Consider the following 16,168-nt stretch of genomic DNA (forward strand, 5'->3'; position numbering starts at 1 on the left):
AGGAGGCTGTTCTACTTAGGTTAAAATAGTTTGGATTAGATTATTTTAACTAAGAGATTGGTTCTGCACAGTTCTGCTAGTACTCACAATATAAATTTGAAATAGGCCTCGCCAAGGATCTGGTCAGGTTTTGGACTGGACTCCGGTTCTGGTCTCGGCACTTCACAGTGATCTGGGTCAGCTCTCTGGTTCTGCTCACAGCGGTCTGGGTCACTCTGGATCTCTGGCCTCTGGTTCTGGATACTGCTCTGCTTTCTCTGGGTACAGCACTGCTTCTGGATCTTTCTGGCACAGGGTTTCAGGCCAGAAACAACAGCTCAGCCCGGCTGTGAATAGTCTGCAAATGATTTTGGGTCTGCTGACAAATACGTTTGCTTGCAGTGGGCCTTCTTGGTTCAAAGTTCTGTAGTCTCTGTTTAGCTTGGAAGTCTAAGTGTAGGATCTCTGGATGTGAAGTCGTTGGTCAGCATGCTCCACAGCAAATGGAATTGAATGTCTCTACCTGTCCCAGCAGTCTCTTTTTATGTGTTTGGAAATGGGTGTGTGCCTGGGCCTAGCTAAGCCTGCCCCTCTCTACTTGTCATTGGCCCAATTCTCCCCTCTCCCATGATTGGGGGAAGGAATGTGAGTCAGAGTGATGCTGTAGGTTTTATGGTCAGAGGAACCTCCCCTGGTCAGTTTGCCCACAAATCTATATTTGATTCAAATACATCCTTCCCAGATATACAATTTGTTGAAATTACATGTGCACATTATATATTCCTTATGGTCCATGCTTGTCCGCCTCTGATCTTCCTGGGGGCTTGCATTCAAAAATGACAACATTTTGCGCTTTTTAACTGGTTTTGCAATATCGGACATTTACCCAAATTTACACACATGTGCGCAAGGAGTATGGACATTAATTGATGAAGTGTCAGATTTTTAACATGCAGACATTTGGAGTGAGACCCTATTTTCCGCTAGCAACCCCCCAGAATACACCACAAGGTCCTAACGCATCTCAAAATTTTCACAGAAAAATCACAAAAATAATGATATTACTTATATAATTCTGACAAGTCCGCACTTTGAGTTATCTATCTTTTTAAAATTATGCCCTGGTCAAAAAGGGGTGTGGCTTCCCACATCACAGGGTGAAATAACTGATTTATCCACTTCCCCCAAGCTCAGCTGCTAGCAGAGGCACTGCCCCTCCCAGTTTCCCCTAAGAGGAAGCCACTTTTACGACGCCCCTAATATAACATTTGCCTGAGTCCAGGACAGGCCTTTGTTCAACTCCCTGTAGTCCCCAGTGGCTCCACCCCTAATCTAATCAACAGGGCCTTGTGACCTCAGGATGCAGCCAGGCCTGGGAACACAGCTGTTGATCCAGTATCAACTCCTGTCGGGGGTAGTTGTCAGGCAGAATTCAGTTACATTAAGCCAGGTTTCAGCTAAATGTCACTTTTTGTTCCCAGTTTTCTACATTCAAATCAAACTGACAATTTTTACCTATACATTAAATAATTACTCCCTTCAAGTCATTTCAGAATATAGTTTTACATTGTATCCACCTCTTAGCAAGTCTTTCCTTGGTCTGGTTTTGTTTCATTTGTTCAGTTTTACACAAAAGTCTGGTGGTTTTAAAACGCCGGCTTTCTGATAGTGGTGAGTACTGGTAATGGAACCATTTTTGGGATTAAGAAAATGAATTCCCCACAAGAAGGTTGTATCTTTGCAGTGGTCTCGTGCCAACTGCGCAGTTCTCCTATTCTGGCGTGAATGTGGGCGGCGATAGCTCATCCCCATGTCCACCCAGTCTATTGATTTAGTTTGTTCTGGGATAGAATAATGGGCGGCGACAGCTCATCCCCACATCTACCCAGTCTATTGATTCAACATGGGTCAAAACCCATGACAAAACAAACGTGTTTCATGTTTAATACGTGTTCAATTCTGCAACTATGGTGTAATATATGTCCCATCCTGTTTTATAATGTTGCAGTAAATAAAATGTTGTTCACATTTATTCAATATTACAAAATGCAAAGTGCCTGCAGGTTCATGCCAATAGCGACCCCTTGTGCCCAAACATTCTTGCGCTCAGAGGTACAAAATGCAAAGTTCCTGAAGGTTCATGCTGTGCAAATTGCGACTTCTCACGACAAAACAACCTGACGCCAAGAGGTCCCTGCACCTAACTTGCTGTGTCTGACTGGGCACGCCCAAACAGGACCTGTGGCGAAACGGGCACGCCATAACGACGTGCACTGAACTGGTCATGCCAAAATGTCCTGTCCCCTTCTCCAAGACCCTTGTTTTATGTCTGGTCTCTTGGTGACTGTTATTATGCATAGCACAACCCCAACTAACCACATTTAGGCAACACGGAAACGGGAAAAAAATGACCGGCTGCAAGAATAACATATGCCCAAGGACTTTCTGCACCCATAGCGAAAATCGAAAGCTGGCACCCATGAATAGACATAGAGTACTGCTTAGCTTCAAAGTGATGAAGGGGCCTACCATCTCAGCCCATGTTGTTCTAAGTGGTCTTGTAACTTTCCTCACTTATTAGACACCATGGCCTGAGGGGGCTGACCTTTTCCTCACTTTGAAGCTAAGCAGGGCTGGTCCAGGTTACTACATGGATGGGAGACCAGGATCACCAGTGATTTTCTCACCCCGATGTCACTGTAGCTGTAAAAATATCTATTTTTTTATTATGTATAAAAGATTGCAGACTTTAAGAACTCCCAATGTTTTTATTTAATGCCCTTTGTGGTTAAATGATTTGGCCAGTATTGCACACCTTGGTTAAGCAGCGTGCTACAAGCCCCTTGTTTTATATCCGGTCTCTTGGTGACTGCTGTCATACATCACACAACCCCAACTAACCACGTTTAAGCGGCACGTATGGGGAAAACAATTACTAGCTGCAAAAATAACATATGCCCAGGTATTTTTACCACCATAGCGAAAATCGAAAGGTGGCACTCATGAATATATGCAGTAAATGAACATATACCTTAAAGTGAAATATAAAAATGTAGTACAATAGACCTATTCCTTAGATTAAAGTGTGCAAGACAAAATAGCATTGGACTTTTAAAAAAAGTTAGGGAACACCAGAAAAATAACCTGAGAATGAAAATGTTCCAATAAATATGCTGGCAAAGTATAAAAGGTGCTCACCTTTAAAGCCAGCAATCTATCGTGACATATTGCCTGGAAAACGAAATCCTAATACGAAACAAGTGCACGTGGTCTTGTGAGTAAGCGTCTGCACTGGGAACATGACAACCTGACTAAAGTCCTGGTAGCCAAATGCTTGAGCAAGTCTGCCAACCTCAGAAAAACCCAGGGGATTGCATCTGTCCTCTGAAGAAAAGTTCGCTGTCCACCCACATTTGTCCTTTACTGGTGCCCTGAAAAGCAGCTACAATCAGGGGAAAATAACGGCACCAGTGTCCATGATTGCAAACTTTCTTGCCACATGGTGGGCAAATACTCATGACTTACTTGTCCTCTCCTCATTTCCCCTCCTCAACCCCATGTCTGGCTTTCAACAATACTCTGCTTTATAAAGCTAACTTGTTAAGTACACATACCATAGTGTCACTCAAATATATACATCGTTATAGAACTATGTTAGGCAAAAAGTGTACAATTCTTGCATCTTGACTCTAATCTCCCTTCTGTCCACATTCTACTTGATCTATCTTCTGCTTTTGACAAGGTCAACCATACCATCCTGCTCAATCGTCTCCGGGACAACCTTGGTATTACTGATTAGGCCCTGGCCTTGTTAACCTCCTTTCTCATCGACCGCCCTCTCAGGTCCAACTGCGGCCTTTCCTCTCTTCTATCTCTCTCTACTTGTGGTGTTCCCCAGGGGTCTAACCTTTCTCCCCCTGGCTATTCAACTACTACCTGGCACCGCTTGCCTAACGCATCGCTAATTTCTGCTCCAATTTACAATGTTGTGCAGATGACACTCAGCTCTCTTTCAGGCTCCACTCTGCCACCTCTGCTTCTTCTCTAATACCAGATTGTCTGGCTGCAATTCAGGAATGGTGTGCCACCAATGATCTCTGCCTTAATGCCAGTAAGACTGAGATCCTCCTCATTGGGACACCCACTCCCTCCTTTCCTCTCTCCCTCTAGTCGCCCACTCTGAGCCCTGTTCCTGCTCCTTGCTGTGAGGCTAAGAAACTTGACGTCATCTTCGACTCCACCCTCTCCTTCTCTCCCCACATCTCTGACATCTCTAAGAAGTCAAACTATCAGCTGCACCACCTTAGAGGTATTCTTCCTTTTCTCACTTTCCCCCAGAAGCTCACTGTTTCCAGAACTCTGGTACTCTCTAGGCTGGACTATTGCAACAGCCTCTTTGTGACTCTTCCTGCCTCTACTCTTTGACCTTTACAACCTATCCAGAACAGGACTGCAAGACTTGTCCTGAGCCTCAAGCCCAGGAATAATATCTCTCCCGCTCTGAAATCTCTTCATTGGCTCCCCGTTGCTGCAAGGATCAACTTCAAGACCCTCTGCATTGTCCACAAGGTTTTCTGGGACCTGGGACCGCTCTACCTCCAACGTTCCCTTCCAAAACATCTTCCTTCCCAAGCTCTCTGCTCATCCACCTCCAACTCTCTGAGGGTCAGATGCTTGTCCAAGCAGAGAGTTGGGGTTAGATCTACCCCTTGGCTGGGGCCTCCCTCTGGAACAGCCTCCATGCCTCTCTCAAACTTGAGCAGAACCATCTCTGGTTCCAGAAGCAACTCAAGACCTTCCTTTTCACTTCTGCTTTCTCTCTTCCTCTCCCCTGCTGATGCACCTGACTGCTCTGCGTACTGGTCACCTGGTCACCTTCTGAACTCAGGCCGAGGCTCCTTCATGTCCAGTTGTCCTTGCACTGCCTCTGGGCTCCCCAGCACTTAGGGGTCTGTAACTGCAACCATAAAGTCCCTTCTTTCTGCACTTATGAGCCACCCTCTGACTGCACTTGTGAGTTAACTGCACTTCCCCTTCCCCTCCCACCAGACACTTCTCCCCTTCCCTCTTCCCCACACTTGCACAATCTGAATGACACAAGGCCTAGTAAGATTGTTATTTTGTCCTCGCTTGTTTCCCCTTCCTTGTCTTGTCGTGCCTAAAAACACTTCTGTACAGCCGCTTTACAAATGCCAAATCATATAATATCATAGCATATCATCTCATTATTCCTTGTATCTTGACTGTGAGACTACAACTACCAGAATGCAATTCAGCAAAAGACAAAAAAATGGTCTCTGAGTGCAAATCTTTCATGGTATGACAATAGCACGGTTTCAAAAAACAAATGCCTTGTGTTATGAGATATTTAAAAATAAGAAAACACACAGCATTCGGGACTGTGGACTGTCTACCATCCATGCAGTAACCAGGATTGACCCTGCTTAGTTTCAAAGCGAGAAAGGAGCCAGCTCTCTTAGGCCATGTTTCTCTAAGTGGTCTTGTAAAATGGGCTTGTTTATTAGGCAACATGGACTTAGGGGGCTGTCCCCTTCTTCGCTTTAAAGCTAAGTAGGGTTCGTCTCAGTTACTGCTGGGATGGGAAACCCACAGCTATTTTTTTAAATATTGACTGTGAGACAACAAATACCAGAATGCAATTCAGCAAAAGGAAAAAAATGGTCTCTGAGTCCCTTTCAAGGACTGACAGTATCACAGGTTTTAAAAAAAAATAATTTAGCTGCCCATTTGGTCACCCATCCATGCAGTAACCAGGACTGCCCCATGTTAGCATCCAAGCAAGGAAAGGGCCGGTTAATTCCTCTAAGTGATCTTGTAGCTTTGGCTCATTTATCTGGCAACATGGCCTGAGGAGGCTGGCCCATTCCTCATTTTGAATCTTAGCAGGTTCTGTCCTGATTACTGCATGGATGGGAGACCTGGATGGCAATCGTGTCACTGGCCATTTTCACCATGCTGTCACTATAGCTGTAAAAATATCCTTTAAAAAAATAAGAAACTGTATCTGTGTGAATATGAAGAAAAAAAAATGTCCTGCCTTCACCAAATTCTCCCCTCATCTGTGCCAGGTCCCCCCACTCCCTAGATGTCTTCCTCACATCCCCTGCTCTCTCTCTTTCCCCCATAACACACGCTGTTTCTGTGACACAGTCTGCCTTGAGATATTGGCTATTCGAAGCTACAGAAAGCTTTGTGTTGCAAACTCAGTACCTATACCCCAACCAACTCTCAAATTTCACTTGGTGCCCTCTAACCACCCCAACCTCTAGCCTGAAGGCATTTGCATGTTTTTTGATAGCTTTTTTCCTGCATTTCATTTTCCCATATCCTCGGGTATAACCTCCAATATCTCTTGCATCGAGCGAAAAAAAAGATGGTGGACGTTTGTGGTAAATCCCCAAGATATAACTATCGATTTTTGAGACGTGGGCACCTACTACTGCACGGAATAACCACAAACCACAAATGAATCGTGAGTCAGCGCTTCGTGCCCAAGTTGTTTTTGACCTGGTCCAAATCCGTCAAGCGGTCTGGGCTCTGCGCTTTGGCAAAAATTTACCTTGTTTGTCTATGGGAAAATGAATGGGAAGTAGGCTGCACTTTTGGAAAAAAATATTTATTTTGACGCTTAATAAATGTAGACATTTTTAACAAATTGTTACGAAACTTTGCAGTTTTTGGGATGTGAGTCCTTTATCACTTTCAACATTTCGGTCAAATCTGTTACTCGAATCAAAAGTTATTAACAATAGAATTTTGAGGGGTTCCTATGGGAGTCCGAATCACCTTAACTATATGGCTCGACGCCAACATAGCAGTGAGAGATTTATAACAGAAATTGGACAAGATAAATATATCACAGAGGGCCATCCCAGTCAGACTGGGGATTTAGAGAGGGGAAATCAGCTGCAGATCATTGTAATGCTTTGTCCTTTTGAGTTTTTCCACTGGCAAATACCGTTGGTGTCATAGTTAGTGGTGTTAAATGTTTGAGGGCATGAGGACGCGAGGAACAGTCACATTATCACTGTGTGTCTGGTTCAACTTCAAGCATAGGTGCAAAGAATTTATAATATTCCGATGATAATCAATCAGACGTGTGAAAAAAACATGCAGCGTCTGAAATATACATGGCCAGATACATTTGACTTAGCACCTGCTCTGATTGATATCATTTAGGACCTTTGCATTTTGTTTGGTGGACAATGCCCTTCGAGCCCTAGCTGAAAGCAGTGATAACAAATATTGCATTTCTGAATTTGTGTCAGAGAGCCCAAACAAAGAGGCCTGTCAGTAGTGAGCTCAGACTCTGTACACACACAACTAAAGAAAACAATGCAGAATGGAAATTTGATTTCTCGCCAACAATATGTGATCTGAAGTTTCATTGTACAAACTGATGTAATTTTCATCGATTTTAAATGTTTGCCATTGTCAGATGTTGTGAGGGCATTTCAAGCCGTCATAACAAGAAGTCATTTGAGTGAGCGATTCATAATGTAGTGAATTGGAAATGGCAATGCTCTGTGCAGAGAAGTGGCACCTGCTTAATGTTTTGTCAGCAGAGGAAAAGTTCAAAGCACTGAAAACTCCATGTGCATTTTATTTGTGGTGGAGAAGGCCAAAGCAGTGTTAGGCAGACTTACATCTTGTAGGCGGGGAGAATACCACAGCAATACATATCCTACATGCATTTTGGAGGCAGTGGAAAAGGCCAAAGTAGTGAAAACCCCATATTCACTTTGAAGGCAGGGAGAAAACCAAAGCACACGTGTATTTTAGACAGGAGGATACCAGGGCAGTGTTAGGCAAATGTGCATTTTGTAGGTGGAGGTAAAGGCTAATGCAGTGAGAACCCCACACGCATTTTGTAGTCAGAGGGGAAGACCAAAGCACTGATAATGCCAGTTACATTTTATAGGTGGAGGAGAAGGCCAAAACAGACTAGAGAGTCTGCTTATTTTGGGGCAACAGTGGATAGGATTAACATGTCTAAATCTGCTGCTACCATCAAACGTGATAGGGGACAGGTGACCGGGTAGTGGGGGAATTAATCTGTTGGGTGTTTTTCACCTGCTAGGCCAGCAGCTGTGTGCATTGGAGAAGCAGGAGGACTGATAATATGTGGTTCTCTGCGCTGATCATACCAATCAAACGGTAGCCACAGAGCTGGGACATCCAACTCAAGTGAAACTGGTGCATTGGCAAGAAATGTAATCATGCATGAACTGCCATTATATTTTCATCTGGTGACAGATGATGGAGTTCAGGGTGAGTACAAATGTGATACCCCATCATTTGATGCATGATAGGGAGCAGTGATTAAATCATCTGAGACACAAATAGAGCAACCTACAGATGATGAAGAAGAGGTGATACCTGGAAATTCACCAACTCTGATTTTCTTGAAAAAAGATGGTGATGAAGATCATGATGAAGTCCATCTTCTGATTTAAGATCAAGACTCACATACCTCTTCTGTCGTGCACCTGCACGTAGCAAGGGAGACAACGAGACGGAGAAAGTGTTCATGCACTGTCAAACCCATGTACGTAAGTGCAAGCACATGCTTCAGACACTCCCTGTGTTTCAGTGTACATTTCTTTACAAAAGCAGTCTGAATAAACACATGCTAATGAAAGGACAACTTTTTACTCACTCAAATCAAGAGAACCAGTTCCTCAGTTAACAGTACTCGTATAGATTCCAATGCAAAATACACCAAGTAGACCCAGCGAAGGAGAGGTTCCGACCAGTCTCAGGCCCCAAAAAATAAAATGGGATTGTGGAAATGTCTTACAGCCAAAAAACAAAAAAACACATATTGCCACCTTTCATACATGCTGAAGAAGTGTCTTGCAAGAGAAGCCATGCCCCAATGTGGGTACCTCTTCCATAGGCCTACATGAGACTGCATTACTGACATGCTTGGCCAGAAAGAATATGAAATACAAGGCTCCCACCCATCAAGTGTAGACTCATGTGCACCACTATCCCACACCATTATTACACCACCACACAATTATTGCCGATTCTTAGTTTCCCATAAGCCTTGTTTAAACACCATCTTTGCCTGCAGACCCCATACCATGCAGGCAGTTTTTTTGTACCTCGGTTCACAAAACCACCATTGCTAAGGCTTTTTAGCATGTTTCAAAATATGATAAAAGGCATGAAAAGTTTGTTCTGTTCAGTGACACCCTTCGCATAATGCGGGCTCTGAATTTAGTGACCGACTTCATGTTTGAAAAATAAACTTCAGATAAATTCTTGCCCTTGTGGATCCCTGCTGGGAAATTCTCAGTAGACACTACATTACAATAACTTCAGTGCTATGCCTCTTCAAGTATGATACTCCACCTCTGTGAGGGTTAGAAAGTCCAACTGACATTGGACATTTCGATCAGTGCTCAAGGCACATATTTCATGGCCATCAACCGACACTGGGTAACCTTGCCTGGTAACTATCATCAGCCAAGCCCAAGATACCAGCGCCAGACCACAATTTGCCAGCATGCCTCCTTGTGGATGGAAGCGTTTGATATCAAGTCCCAAATCGGAGTTGATCTCTGGGAGAAAGTAAAGGAGGTTGTGGCACATTGGCTCCCTCCCCATGGTTTACAAGTTGGCTTTGTGGCACCTGACAATGGCGCTAATTTTGAAGCTGCCCTCAGTGTAGGAGAAACCATGCACACGCCCTGCTTTGCCATGTCCTCCTTCTCTTATTGAACCACTTCATAAGTAAATACCTGTCTCTAGATGTGATGGTAAGAGTGTCCAGATGACCGACACCCATTTTAGCTACTCCTGCTTGTTGGAAATATGTTTTGAAAGCTGCAGTTGTGTCCCCACCTCCTTAACAACCAGCTGAAAAATGCTACAATGACTTAGTGGAACTCTACCATCCAGATGAAGGAATGTCCATGAAAACAGTGCAACTGAGTGACTGATTACTGCAACAGCCACGCCTGGTAATTCCGAAGGTGCCTACCTAACACTTATAGAGTGGCAAATGTTGGACAATGTTTATTCTTTGCTTCACCCCTGCGGGTTGCCTCTAATCTGTGTCACTCCGTGGGGTACTGACACTTCTGCGTCTTTTGGAATTAGAACTATCGAACATAGTACATGATCATGAAATGTCTGGCGATGCAGGAAAACAGCACTTGACCTCCTACTAGGATCCATACATTTTTGGTATGAAGAGATATTTTTCCTGACCCATGATTAAAATTCAAGGTTGCAGCTACCAAATTGCATGCATATTTTTCTTGATGGAAGCTTTCAGTGGTCCTGTACACCTTCACTATCAGTGGTACAGGTATTGTGGGCTGATGGTTTGGTTGTCATCGCCAGTAGGGTGAGCTACAGAGGGGTCCCTGGGATAGACTAAGTGAACCTTGGACCTTTTTCCCTTTGCCTCTCTAAACTTTTTGTAACCTACCTGACCCAGTCTTGTTCCTGCCTACTCCTAGAACCAAGCATTCTGGATGACAGGCCCAGATCTTCTTCTCTTACTGCTTAACATTTTAATCTGCTCTGCTTTCATCCCACCTCTTCTATGCTCTTCTGGTGGTGACTGTTTTGCTATTTCTCCTGGGCTCTGATATCTGTAGCTCTTTATTGCCCTGGTGTTCTACCTCCTTCTCCTCCTCCTGAAGCTATGTCTCTAAACTTCCTGCATTTTCTTGCCTTATCTTAACTTTCATTATGCCTTTGTCTGTTGCTTGTTCACTCTTACCTTCCCCCTCTAAATAGGCTTGCAAGTTGTCAGAGTGTGGTTGGGTTTCGATGCGTTAGACTCTAGGGAATCAAAGATTATACCTAGACTTATTGGTGGAACATAAGATGTGGGTTTGTTTACCGGTATACCTAAAAAGATTTCCCAATATGTACTGGAGACAACCATGTCTAATCTTCAGAATAAATCTAATCCTAACTCATGCAATTTTAAATATTAGATGTAAAGATAAGTCCCAAAATGTGGTGCGTAGGTTTTGAAACATACTAGAATCTGTAGAATCCCTTAAACATTTACTCTGCCAATGTCCAGCTCTGGGGGTGGGGGGCTGCGACAATAATTCTTTGAAAGAACTCTAAGAGAATTACAGATAGTATAATGATGATCTATTCTGGCAAAGGGTTGTAGTGGGTTTTTCCATTTCAATTATAATTGCAACCTCGAGATTCTTAAGCTACCTGAGTCTGATAAAACTATCAAAGCTTTAATCTAGGAAGCTAGAATAATAGAGTGTTATGATGATTTCAAGGAAATATACAATTTATTTATATTAGTTCATGTGGTGCTTATGAGTATGGTCCCGATGAAATTGAGTAAGTGAAGATCTAACTAGTAGCAAGCATACACTGACACTGTAATAATGTAATGGACTACAGGGAATCTTTTTAATGAAATCAATTAATATGGTTGTACATTCTTGTAAATTTGTGAAGTTTGAAAAATGCTAACACAATAAATAATAAAAGAAATATATAGGCTTGCATCTTCATGCTGTCACCTCCTTCATTACTTGGGCCACCATTTCACTCTCACATTCTGTTGTAAAGATCTATTTTATTACTGCCACCTCCTGGTGTTACGACATCCTCATCTTTGCCACCGCCTCCTGTAAATCCTACCTCCTCCAACTCTGAATTACCATATACTGATGTTCCAGTTTTCCTAGCAATTACCACCTCCTTCTGGTCAGTCACCTCTCCTTATGTTACTAGATTCTTTATTGTCACCACCTCCTTCTGATTAATCTCTCCTCCTTGTGTTTCCACCTCCTTTACTTCCACGCCTTCCTGTTTAATGTACCCCCCTGATGCTACTACCTCCCTTAATTCTACCCCTTTTACTGAACAGTCTTTTATTTTGGAAGACTTAGCTGTAGGAACAGTCTATATCGAATCCCACTTCTACCCACTAGTGTGACAAAATGCATACTTCTCTACAGGTGTACAGGAATAAGTAGTGTCTACAGCACCTACTCAGACCAATGTTACTACTTAACCAGCATGATATCGAATTAGGGTGGCTTTAATAATTGTGTGCTCATTTCACTCATCATAGCATAAACGTGTATTTCTTATTCTAAGACTTTACCCTGCCACCAGACTGATAAGGAAACACTTATTACATTTTGGATTTTGCAGAAGTTAAACTGCTACCTTAGTGTTGTAGCAGCTTTCAGGAATGCACATGTGACCTTTAAACCCACTGTGTGTTACTCGAGAGAATAAGCTGCAGATGTCAGGAGAAAGCAAAGGTACATGAATGCTATGAATTGTTAGGCGGAAACCTGTGCAGTTCCCTCTGGGACCACTGCAAAAGATTTAGGACTACAGGTGTTTGGCAGTAAACCCACTTGGTAGCAGTCTGTACCACACAGATTCACTTGGTAGCTGTGGCTGAGCAGTCAGACTTCCCTCAAGGAGAGTTAGGCAGTATGTGGAGTATACAATATAGGGCAATCTACACAGTAGAACAAGCAAACACGAAACAAGGCTTCGGTGTAAAGATATAAGGGTATTTATTTATAACAACACATCTATAGAAAACACTCTGGCACTCTTACGGCAAACAACTTCAATCACAAATTACTATATGAAGAAATAGATCAATCCCCCTAACAATGTGTCGACAAGTCTAGGTTCACCAGCATCACTTATTTGCAGACAGAGGTGTATGCGTTAACCTAGATGGCACTCTAGTATTCGTTATGACGGGAGAGAAAAATAAGGCAGGTTATGAAATCAACTCGGTACCAAGACTTAACGGACAATTGCAAGGCAAGTAAGGCAGGAACTACTGCAGATCACAAAGTTCAGAGGCCAGGCCCACTCGGAGAGAGGCAAGGCGATATGCCCAAAAAGTGTCTGAGTGGAAATGCGCTTCGAGTCTTTATCGCAAGTTGTTAAGGAAAGGTTGGACCAGTTCAGAACAGAAAAGTTAAAGAACGCTTGGAGGCGACCCATTGGAAAGGTGAGGATTCAGACACCTCACTCGATCCGGCAGAAAGGGAAGCCAGGCGGGTACGGTACCTTGTTTGTGGAGAGACAGCTCCGGCGGGGGCAGTTGTTCCTGGTGGTGGATGCACGTCGGGTCTTTGCCAAGAGTAGAGAGGATCTCGTCGTCGAAGAAAAGTGAAGTCCGGTGCACCACCAGGGAAGAGACCAGCCGCGGAGTGCTCCGTCACAAGACACGACCTTTTGGTCGCGGTACAGGGGTAGTGGCTATCCGGTTGCCGCTGTGCTCTGCACGGGCAATTCGACCACTGCGTCCTGGGCGAAGAAAAAGCAAAGGTGACTGGTTGTTCCCACCAGCCAGGGCAAGAGACTCTCCGGCAGGGAGATCTCTTCTGTCGTCGGGAAGTGGTGAGTCGGTTCAGCAGGGCTCCACCGGAGGTGTCATCATTGCAGGTCGGCTCAGCTTTACCCTCGTCGGATTCTTAGGTCCTGTTGCAACTTCTGAAGATCCAGTCCCAAAAGCCCTGCTTTTATGCAGAAAACCCCCATTCATTCAGCCTAGCTGTCACTCAAAACACGCTAAGTGGTGAGCGGGGAGGCTCACCACCTGGGCCAATCACACCAGAGTGCGACCGGAGTTGGCAAGGTAACTCGGTCCAGGGTGCCTAAACCCCCTCCGACACCCCTGTGGTAACCCAGACAGAATGGCACCACTTTGGAGGGTCTCTGTACAGAAGCCCGCCAAAAGTGGAACAAAGGGCTCAACCTTTGGTTTAGGAGTCACAGAGACGAACAGACGCCATTTTAAAAACCAAGTTCTGGCAGAAAATACCATCCGATTGACTTATTTAAGAAAAGTAAACCGGTGGTACGTTAGAGATTAACGGGAAAAAAGCTATCAATCTCTAACAATGGGAAGAATCCCATAGGGCTATACTCGGGGTCGAATATAACAAGTAGTTTCCACTGCCACCAGCCAAAACTCGACAAGGGGGGACGGGACAGTGCCCCCTCGAATAACAGACCCAGGAGTAATCGAATTACCCCCACTAGTATGTCCACAATAGGATGGTTTGTACTAGTTCTGTTAGTAAATTTAGGTCTAGTAAAGCCAAAGGTGACTTTACATGCCCAGGGAGACAGTAGTCAGTCCCCGGGTATGGAGTCTATGATGGAGGTCCGCTAGGACGCCCCAGTGTTATGGCACATAGGGTGCGGTGTAACACACATAGAAAAACATATGAGACCCTATGGAGTAAAAGACCCCATAGCCCATAGAACACATTGACATTTAAAGGAATTACGCACATTCATGTCCAAGAGTGGGAAAAACAAAGTCTCACTCTTGGCAGGATGGAAAAAAACAAACTCCAGAAATCCAGCAAAGCTGCTGGGGGACTCACTAGGTTAGGAAATTCAGCCTAAACAGAGAATTCTCCCTAACATGAATGAAGCATTCTATGGTTTCAGAGCCTTGTTTTGCAAGCTAGTCACCTCTCCCTCCTCCTCTCTAACCATGGCAACTATCTACAGGCCTCCTAGCTCTTCCTCTCTGAATGAGCCAATTTCTGCTCCTCTCTCCTCTCGACCACCACTAAACTCCTTCTCTTGGACAACTTCAACATCCATCTGGACTCCTCTATCATGACATCCACTCTTTTCCAGGACCTCTGAACCTAGCTCTCCCTCTCCATTCTCCCTTCTGGTCCAACCCACTCAGCCCTCATCCACTCTGATCTTTCACTCTGATCACCCATCTCTCCTGATTAGAGCACTCTCTTCTCTCACCTGGGTCTCTTTGGCCCTCTGACCTCACCTCCTCCAGCCCTGCCAATCTTGTTCACTCTCCATTGAAAGGAGGGTCAGCTGCTGCCTTTGCATCCACCTTCACCCCCCAGCCCACACTCTTCCTCTGACTCTACTCTCGGCAACCTCCATATGGCCATTACTAACACTCTGGACATTCTTGCCCCAGTCATGAGGATCTACCTGAAACCTGCCTCTAAACGTAACACCTGGTATGACTCTAAACTTGCAGCCCTGAAACACAAGTGCAGAGCTGCAGAATGGAAGTGGCAGACCTCAGGCTCACCCTCTGACAAAATGGCCTGTTGCCTGTTCCAAAGAATTACAGACTTTCCATTCTCACCAAGAAAAGCTCCCACAACCAGGTAGGGGGTCTCCAGTGCATCCAACAACATGGCTGAACTCTTTAAAATCTGCAGGGAACTAGCCAACTCTTCCGCCATCTCATCCTCACTCCTCCCCTCCCAAGCCCTCTGCAACGCATTGGCCACACACTTCACTACTGTAGTATAGTGTTGAATGAAGAAAAGGGTTCTGGAATGGAACGGGAGGAGCGAGGGAGACGAGGACGGTTGGAGAAAGACAGAGGAAGAAGTGAACCTACAGCGACTGCATTCATATCCCCATTTACCTTAATATTTGTTTACTTAATATAATAAAGTTTTGCTATAATCCCACTGAACCGTGTCCGTGAACACTTTAAGTGGTGACGAGGATCTCACCTGAGCACACGCTCTGCAGCAACCCGTGTTCCAACGAGCGTAGTAAGTAGTATCCGGACAGCAACATCATGCAACCCCTACCGTGGAGTACAAATGAAAGTGGCATACGTGGCAAAGCATTTAAGAGCTGCACCGCATTTGAGGAACCCATCGTGCCGCATCAGCCGGTGGGTGATATTAGAATAAAGGACCTTAGAATGTGAGCTTGCTTACACAACGGGCAGCAATTTTGAAGGGCCAGGGACTGTAACGGCACTCATACAATAGAAAGATCCTTTCCTCATCCCATTTTTTTTTTAAAAGAGAAAGAACACTGCCTATAACCTGCAATACAAGCTACTACATCAAGTGCATGGGAAGAAACCCAATAACAAATATATAGTATAATCTAGCACCTAAAGTGCACCTCTGCATTTGTAATTACACCATAACGGCATATCCAAGGGGAGCAGGAGACAGGTCTATACACAGTGTTCCTCCACCTACAATGTTCTTACCTGAAGTTGGAGAGCCCGTATTACCATGGAAAAGATGGCGCAAAACATTTGAGCACTTGAGCACTATGCCAACATGGCACAAATTACAATGTGGAAAGAAAAACATCCTTATTTCTACATTGTTTAGGATCAGTTGGTCAAAGAAATGTTAAGACTTACCTGAACTGATGG

The sequence above is a fragment of the Ambystoma mexicanum genome, chromosome 7p (assembly GCF_040938575.1).
Source record: "Ambystoma mexicanum isolate Mex_15411 chromosome 7p, UKY_AmexF1_1, whole genome shotgun sequence".
Classification (NCBI taxonomy): Eukaryota; Metazoa; Chordata; class Amphibia; order Caudata; family Ambystomatidae; genus Ambystoma; species Ambystoma mexicanum.